Genomic DNA, 10,000 nt, shown 5'->3' with positions numbered 1-10,000 from the left:
TCGGTGATTGGTTAACTTATAAAACTGTAGTTGATGGCTAGTGTAAAGTTTGGGAGAGAGCCAACGGACAAAGAATGACTGCTTATACCTGTTGAATTGATGCAAACCAATTGTTGATATGCTATCTTAAGAAAAGGAATTGTTAATGGACTCGTGAGATGTGTATGCGTAAGGTCTTTCAGTCTGGACAGAATTTACAAACTATTAAAAAATCCATTATTCTAGCCAATAACTTTTGTAGGAATGTTATTTTGAATAACACAACAAATGGGTCTATTCAACGTGATCATAATTTGGAATTATTGCAAAAAATACTACGATACTGATGAATCGATATTGAATAGGGAGCCGAAGTCATGATGTCAGTTACTATGGCAACGGTCACCCTACTGTTCGGAAATATCCTCGTGCGGGTTGGCTGCTTTCAGCATAACACAGTTGATTTCTACTCCGATGGCAGAAAATACATAAAGCGTGATAAAAAGAAAGATAAAAAAACACTACAATTCAGATCACAAACCGTTCTTTTCCTATTCAATTAAGAACCTGACTGGAAAAGACATGTTAGAGGGTGACAGTGATCGACATCGGTTCCTTATTACTTTCAAACTAAATGCTTCCTTCCTTGTAACAGCTCTAACGCCTATTCTGCCCTACCCTATACTTTACGCTTTAAGAATCCCACTCTTTCGAGATATATATATATATATATATATATATATATATATATATATATATATATATATATATATATATATATATATATATATATATACATATATATATATATATATATATATATATATATATATATATACATATATATATATAAATATATATATATATATAATATATATAATATATAATATATATATATATACATATATATATAAATCATATATATTATATATATAATATATAATATATATATATATATTATATATTAATATATATATTATATATAATATATATATATATATATATATATATATATATATATATATATATATATATTATATATACTAATATATATATATATATATATATATATATATATATATGTGTGTGTGTTACAGTGAATCTGTATAATCAGGGAATATATATATTCTCTGATATTTTCAGGGAATGTGCATAATGTCTGATTTACTCAGAGGATATGTATATTCCCCGAAATTTTTAGTGAATATACATATTCCCTGATTATTCGGCCTTATTATTATACAGATTCCCTGAATCGTGTTTGGTATGAAAGAACAATGAAATTAATAGCTGAAACGGTAAACAAAGCCTTGTTTTCACAATGTAAACTTGAATGTAAACACAATTTGAACCACTGAATTAGCGAACCATGGTAGGAGTCCATCTAATTACCACCTTCCAACCCTGGTGCTATACCCCCCCCCCCCTCAACACTACAAGGTCAGGCAAAGTTTAACTCACCAGTCATATGCCATCCTTCCTACTGTCAACACCATGGCAAATCCAACTGAGTGTGATTTAGAAGCACATTTTCGGGAAGAATTATTCCAAAGAAGTGAAGGAAAGAAATCTGTCTTGCTTCCAAAAGAACAATATAATGAAATTATTTCAGAACTGACAGCAATTGGCAAGTCAGGCAAAAAGACGCCTCATGAATACTACCTTTTGAAGAAGTATGAGATCCTCAAGTGTGGTGATGTTCTTAAGTTGATTAGAAGACGGACTGCCAATGAAGATCCTATCTATTTTGCTACATTGGAGGATACATTCGACATTATTAAGCTTGCTCATATTGCAACTGGCCATGGAGGGCGCGATAAGATGGTAAAGGAATTATCTAAAAATTATGCCAACATTACCCATGATGCAATATCTATTTACAAATCACTGTGCATCGAATGTCAGCGTAAACGTAAGCGACCAACAACCAAAGGGACTGTTGTTCGACCTATTCTGACAAAGAACTTTGGCTCCAGATCACAAGCTGACCTTGTAGACATGCAGGCGATGAAGCAAGACAACTATAAGTGGATAATGGTCTACCAAGATCATCTTACAAAGTTCTGTGTATTGAGACCTCTCACATCAAAACGTGCTGCAGAAGTTGCGTATCAGCTGTTGGATATTTTTCTTTTACTTGGTGCACCGGAAATTCTACAAAGTGACAACGGATCGGAGTTTACTGCCTGTGTTATTACAGAACTTAAGCTGCTTTGGCCTGATCTCGTAATGGTTCATGGAAAACCTAGACATCCTCAGAGCCAGGGGTCAGTTGAACGAGCAAACTTTGATATTAAAGATATGTTGGTAGCCTGGTTGAGTGATGATAATACAACAGACTGGACAGTTGGTTTAAAATTTGTGCAGTTTCAAAAAAACTCTAGCTACCATTCTGGCATTAGAAGGTCACCATTTGCTGCATTGTTTGGATCCGATGCAAAAGTAAGACTGACAACTTCAGCTCTTCCACATGAAGTAATTCACTGTCTCCAAAGTGAGGATGACTCGCTGGCAATAATTACGGAAGAAACAACTTCAGATGAACCACCTGCTGTCAAACCAGTTACTGCTAAACCACCTGCTGTCGAACCAGTTACTGCTGAACCACCTGCTGTCGAACAAGTTACTGCTGAACCACCTGCTGTCGAACAAGTCACTGCACTGGGAGTATTGTGCACGACTGTGATTAGAGGTTAGTCAGTAGGGTATCCTTATGGTCGAATGGATAACAAATTTCCCTCACTACACTGTATTTCTATGTTATTATGTGGATTGTCATGAGTGTAATGTTTCTCTCTCTCTCTCTCTCTCTCTCTCTCTCTCTCTCTCTCTCTCTCTGCAACTGTCGAACCACCTGCTGTCGAACAAGTTACTGCCGAACCATCTGCTGTCGAACCGGTTACTGCTGAACCACCTGCTGTTGATCCTTATTATTTTTTTACTAGTTTTATTTTAAATGAGTATTTTGTGACAGACAATTTTATTTTCTGTTCATAATAAATTTTGTTACATCCAAGTGTTTTATGTGATAAATAAAATATTACAAAAGTGTATTACTGTTTTTAGTGATTTATTCCATTATTCTACCATACCATATAAGTTTACATTGTGAAAACAAGGCTTTGTTTATCGTTTCAGCTATTTATTTCATTGTTCTTTCATACCAAACACGATTCAGGGAATATGTATAATAATAAGGCCGAATAATCAGGGAATATGTATATTCACTAAAAATTTCAGGGAATATACATATCCTCTGAGTGAATCAGACATTATGCACATTCCCTGAAAATATCAGAGAATATATATATTCCCTGATTATACAGATTCACTGTAACATATATATGTATGTATGTATGTATATCATCTATGCCTATTGACCGAAAGGGCCTCTGTTAAATTTCATCAGTCGTCTCTATCTACAGTAGAGCTTTTAAATCAATACCTCTCGATTCATCATCTGATACTTCACGTTTCATAGACCTCAGCCATATAGGTCTGGATATTCCAACTCTACTAGTGCCTTATGGAGACCAGTTGAAACTTTGGTGTACTTATCTCTCTTGGGAGTGCGAAGAACATGCCCAAACCATCTCCATCTATGACTCACTATGATCTCATTCACATAAAACACTCGGGTAATCTCTATTATAGATTCATTTTTAATCCTGCTCTGCCATTCAACTCCCAATATTCTTCTGAAGGCTTTGTTCTCAATTCTACAATATCTATTGGATATTGTTTCATTGTCATACCACGACTCATGTCCATACGGTAACACCATTCTCACTAAACTGATATATTGCCTGATTTTTATGTGTAATTGTAGGCGATTTGATTTCCAAATTTTACATAACCTAGATATTGTCTGATTTGCTTTTTTCTATCTTTCATTAAACTCAAATTCTAAGATCCTGTATAAGTTATCATAATTCTAAAATTTTAAAATGATTCCACCTCATTAATCCTTTCTCCTTCCAATATTTCATCTTCCATTTCATATTCTATTCTCCTCATCTCTGTCTTTCTTCTATTTATCCTGAGCCCCACCTTCATGTGATGTTTCATGCATTCTGGTAAGCAGGTTTTGCAAGTCCTGTTGTGAAAAAATTAATACTATTGTTAGGAAAAATACAACTTATTTTTCAATTTTATGCTTCTCAGAAGGACTGTGTGTGGACTACCGTAGACTGAATAAGGTGACTATCTCTGATAAGTTCCCTATGCCTAACATGGCCGATTCTGTATTTGGACTTCAAGGAGTGAAATACTTTACAACCCTTGACCTGGTTCGTGGATACTACCAGTTACCGTTGTCAGAGGACAGTAAGGAATGCACGGCTTTCTCTACCACCTTTGGACACTGGCAGTTCAGACGCTTATCGTTTGGACTGAAAAATGCACCTGCAGTGTTCCAGAGAGAAATGCAGAGTATTCTCCAAGAGTTCCCGAAAGCTAAGGTGGTTGTCTACATTGATGACATCTTGATACTTGTGTCATATTTTGAGGAACACCTGAAACTGGTAGAACGAGTTTGGCTACTTTCCAGAAGCTCGGACTCAAGATAAAAATCGGAAAGTGTTCTTGGGTTCAAGCCGAGGTCCAGTACCTTGGTCATCTGGTTGGACGTTCTGGTATGCGTAATCTACCCGAATACATCCAGAAAGTGGAGGACTTCCCTAAACCGACCACTGTGCGTGAGCTACGTGGATTTCTGGGACTGGTAAACTTCCAATGGAAGTTTATCCCCATGTGCTCACAGATAGCCAAACCATTGTCTGCGAAGACTGGAGGACGAAAATCCCAAGGGACTAAGAAACTGAAGTTGGTTGCAGAAATGGACGGTGCCTTTGTGCGCATGAAGGAGCTGATCAAGGAGGACATTATGTTGTCGTACCCTTACTACTCCGCTGATGCTAAACCCTTGAAGTTGTTTGTTGACGTTTCGGGTGAGGATGCTGGTGCTTGTCTGTGCCAGGAGTCCCTGGAGCATTCAGGGGAGCGTCGGGTGATAGCGTACAACTCAATGACTTTCCTTGACTGCGAGACCCGTTACTCTACCATTGAGCGTGAGTTGGCTGCTCTGCGATGGGGAGTGAAAACCTTCAGGGCCTTCCTCTATGGTTAGTTCTTCGTGATCCTTTCTGATCACCGTCCCCTGATGTACCTTCATGACATGAAGATGGTGGACAGTCATCTAGCACGGACACTGGAGGACCTGTCCGAATTTAACTTTATTGTTAATTACTGTCCAGGTGATCAGAATGCCGCAGCTGACTGGTTATCCCACTGGCCCGCATTAACTGACTGTTTGTTTGCTACTGAACCCAGCACTCCCAAGTTGCCTACGGGACTGGCCTTGTATAAGGAGGTTCGTGGTGGTCCAGATTCTCTCATAGAATCCTTGGAGCTAGTTGTGAACTGCTGGATGGAAGGGTCAGGTGTCACACCCGACTCTCGGCTGAAGCGAGCCAAGCTCCGGGATGCCTTAGTTCAGCAGTTTCTGAGAGACGCCGGTCGACTAGGCTTCAAACTGGACAAGACCAGCAGGAACAGGATCAAGGTGATGAGTTTTCCAGGTACTGTCCCAGCTCTGGAGTTGCTCTTGGCAGCATCTATGCTATTGAACCTGGAAATCTGGGTTCATTGGGGTCTCACTTGTCCCGTAGTCTATCGTGACCCTCCGTGACTGAACCTTGGTGTGTGCATTCAGTGTCTGTCTGTCGAGTGTATTTTAACCCTCTGTTCGAGCTCTGCAATTACGTCCCTCCAACTGACGTGATTCTGGGCCATAAGGCGGAGGTAAAATCTTGTTTGCCTGACGCTGAGGGCTTGGTCACTGATGATCAGGAAGCGCCGGAGGATTGTCCTGTAATCCAGTATGTGATAGAAAAGGCACCTCGTCAGTCCAGTTGTACCCATGTGTCTCAACACTCGGCAGTAGGTATAGTAATGATACAGGAGACCTTATTTTGTGCTCTTGTTGATACAGGAGCACAGGTTTGTCTTGTAAGCGAGTCTGTACTGAGCCAACTTGGCATAGAGTACAAGACACTGTCAGGAGAACAGCTAGAGGGGTTGACTGGTTCCTGTACCAGCATTCTAGGCTACATCCAGTTAGAGGTGAAGTGTCCTTCCGGGTGGAGGCTACCGCTGTTTAACTATGCGGTGGTAGCTGCCAAGACATTAACTTTTGTTTTGTCCTTGTAGGAAGAGAACAGTTGGTGAATGACCATACCACTGTTCTTCAGTTGTCTCCCAAGGTACTCTCTGTCTCTTCACTGCATACCGAGACTACTGTTATGAAGGTAACTGACCCTGAATCTGATCGGGGAGTGTTCTCCAGAAATGCTCTTCTGTCTTTTAATCGGGTGTCCAAGATCCAAGGAGATCGACAGATCCAATCTGTCATTAAGATGATCTGCTCTGGGGTTCCTGCATCTCGAGTTCCATGCTCCTGTCTACCCTATAGGACATGTTGGTCTGACCTGGAGGTACACCAGGGTTTGCTAGTGAAGCGGAACCCAAACGGCTCAGTAGTCCCAGTAGTCACCTTTAATGTCCTGATTGAACTAGTTGCCGAGACACACCTCCAGAATGCTCACTGGGGGATTGGAAAAATGATTGCAATGCTCAATAGACTCGTCTTGCACAGATATTTGATTAATATAATCAGAGATATGTTAGTGCCGGACGTGTTGGGAATGTCAGACTTGTAAGGTCTCAAGGGAGGTAGTTGCCCTGCCGACCTTGAAAATAGTGACCTCTTCTCCCTTTGAATTGGTTGCTATGGACCTTGTGAGTCTCCCAACAACCAGTACTGGTTTTATTGGGTGTCTGATGGTAGTCGACCATTATTACAAGTGGGTGACAGCAGTACACACAAGGAATAATAAGAGCAGTACGATATGCCAGGCGCTTGAAAACCGAGTTTTTCCTGTTATTCCTCGTGTTCCATTCTGGATATTGACTGATAACGGCCCTGAGTTTATTTCCCAGGAATTTACTGAGTTGTTAGAGCGGTACAATGTTGTAAATGTGAAAATAACTCCGTATAAACGCTCTAGTAACGGTGCCGTGGAACGGGTGAATTGCACCATTGGTGAGTTACTGAGGGTGATTTCTGGGAACCTCGGAAATGGGACCAGTACTAATCCCGAGCAGTTCTCAGCTACAACCATTCCCACCACACTGAGACTGGCTGTACTTCTGCTGAGAACGCACTGAAGGGTGCTCATGATGTTGATAGTATCCCGTTTCTGTCAGCAGAAACGAGAGATCCATGGGCTGTAGGACATCCTCGGTACAATCCGTTTAAAGAGGGTTCTCTGGTACTTAAGAAGGTGCACCTGTTGCAACACCATCTGTCAAACAAGCTCATTCCTAGGTTTGAAGGGGTATTCCGTGTTACTAAGGTATATGAGAATAATGTCACTTATGAGCTACAGAGACTGCCTGATGGTGAACTGGTCAGAGCTCACCATACACAGTTAAAGGCCTGGTTTGAACCTCCAGTTTATCTTAGGAGGCACTTTCTCTGGTATCCGTAGGGTCCTGATCCTGTAACAGAGACTCGGAATAGTCCAGAACTCGTGGATAACAGTAGTGGCATCCTACCTTTTGTCTCGAGATTGTAACAAGTCCAGTTGACAGAGGAAAAGTCACGGTCCTACTAGAGCTATTACTCAGCCTAAGCCCATTCTTATGCCCGCTAGGACTTACGAGACAAAAAAAGCACTAGATGCTTGGATATATCCTCCAGAAAATTTTGATGAGACTCCTGTATTAAAGCCTGAATCGTTTCGAGATCGCTTGGTCCTCCAACTGTGGGAGAACAGCCCCACTGAAATGTGCCTGAATTTCCAACACCCTAGTTCTTAGCTTCTTCTTACCGAGAGGAAGGTATTGTTCATCCTCCAGGGAGTTGGGAATTCTGAGAAAATTCCAGTATTCCATTATTGGAACTACTTTCTATTGGTTCCAAGAGTTCCAGTCTAGATTGGTCAAGGCCTGCTACTTTAGAAACCCCTGTTTCTGAATCGGCAGTGTCTATTCATCCTGATAATGACTTTCTCAGCTTCTTGCCACCCGATTGTGACGACCGACTGTTGCCTGAAGATCCCACCTCTAGTGGATTTAGTCCCCCATGGACTAAGTCAAAAGGTCCTGTTCTTGACCTACCTTTAGTTCAGCCTCAAGTCCTGGAGTGGAGACCTCGTTTCACTGACCAGACGAATATTATAGAGAGGGAACCATCCTCCATTCCTGAGTCACCTCAGAATTCAAACCCTTTCCTACATTCTGATGGTAGAATAAAACACTGGTCATAGCTCGAGGCTGAAGTGGCACAGTCAGGTGTATCTAACTTGAACGCTACAACACTGTTTGGGTCGCCCGAAACATAACTTTGCCCTGAGTCATCACCTGATTTTTTGGGATTTTTATTGCCCTCTTCTGAGTCTACGGATTCTGTCTCTGCTTTACCTCAAAGAATGTCGATCACCCACAGATACCAACTGTTATGCGAGGTTATCGATCGATTAAAGACCCCCAGCTTGTACCTGGAGAGTTGCCGGCTTAGCCTGTCTCCAGTGCTGCGAGAAATTAATATGGCTTGCGTGCAGATTGCTGAATCCCGGCACATGTCCCGAGACAGAATTTTGAGACTCAGAAGATGAACTATAAATCTCCCATTGAATTAATCTTTGCACAGTTTTTAAAGGAGTTTTGACAGTAATTACTTTTTTTACTATTATAATTATTAGTCATGTTTTGATTCCCACTTTGGGGTAGATCAAAGACAGAATGGGACACGTTGTGTGAGGAAATCTTTATTTAGTCACGGTTTCTGTAATTGTCATAATAATTGTTGTACTGTGAATTGACTTTGACCGTAACAGTTATAATAGATTCAATAAATTTTTATTATCCTGTAATACCTGTAGTCCAAAATCAATGGGTTTTGTATTCGTTTAAATAGATTTTGGACTACAATGAATGTAATTTTTTCTTGAGAGATCCTGAATGCATTCCTGTAATACTGAATTTTTTTTTTTGTAAATAATGAAATTTATTATGTTGTATGTTATTGAAGTGTTGTTGGGAGGAATAGACGATAATTAAAACTTTGTGTTTTTAAGTACTGTGTCTCCATATTGTCTGATAGTTTATTGTCTATTCCTATAGCTTTTTGTTATGAAATAATGTATTGCACCTAATGTAAATTCATATAAGTTGATATGTATCTGAAGGGATTGATGATGAATCAAAAAAATCTTTAGTTGATCATCCTATCTTTTTACTGAATTTATTTCTGCAAGGTGAAATGTTTTTTTCACTTCAATGTATGAAGTTGGTGTAGGGCATTGTTGCTAGTTGTAAGACAATGTTGAGTGGACTAAAGATCTAGAGAGGGGAATGTGAAAAAAATTAATACTATCGTTAGGAAAAATACCACTTATATTTCATTTTTATGCTTGCATATTTTTTTAATACAGTGTTATATTTTTGGTCCTACCCATTGTCTAACGAAATTTTTTTTTGCAACACGCCGTACTCTCTGTAGGGTTTGGAGAGGCAACTAGAAGTTGAGACAAGCTGTAGCACAAGTAAAAATGATTGGAAGGATGCTGCATTATTCCTGCAACTATTTATATGGCTAGTCAGCTTGATAAAAAAAAACTGGTATTGTAAATATTTCTGTCCTGCTACATGAGTCACTTCCTAAACTTGTAATTGACGTTAGTGTTTTCTGATAGTGACCAGTGACCTACCCAGAGTTTTAGAAAAACATTTTGAGGGGTGTCATAAACATTAATAGTTCACAGGAGCTATTGAAATGGCATATCTGGTCGGAGGCCCAAGAAGTGAATCCAGATGTTAGGAGGAGAGTGACTGTGTTCGAGTTTAGCCTGAATTGTTTCAGACTTATTCAAAACCCCTTCCAAGAATGAAAGATTTAAGCTCTGCTGTTGTTGACAAAATTTTCGAGTCATTGATATTGTGGGCCCGCAAAGACCTG

The sequence above is a fragment of the Palaemon carinicauda genome, chromosome 24 (assembly GCF_036898095.1).
Source record: "Palaemon carinicauda isolate YSFRI2023 chromosome 24, ASM3689809v2, whole genome shotgun sequence".
NCBI classification, from domain to species: Eukaryota; Metazoa; Arthropoda; class Malacostraca; order Decapoda; family Palaemonidae; genus Palaemon; species Palaemon carinicauda.
The sequence above is the reverse complement of the archived record's forward strand: the minus strand, read 5'-3'. Positions refer to the sequence as shown.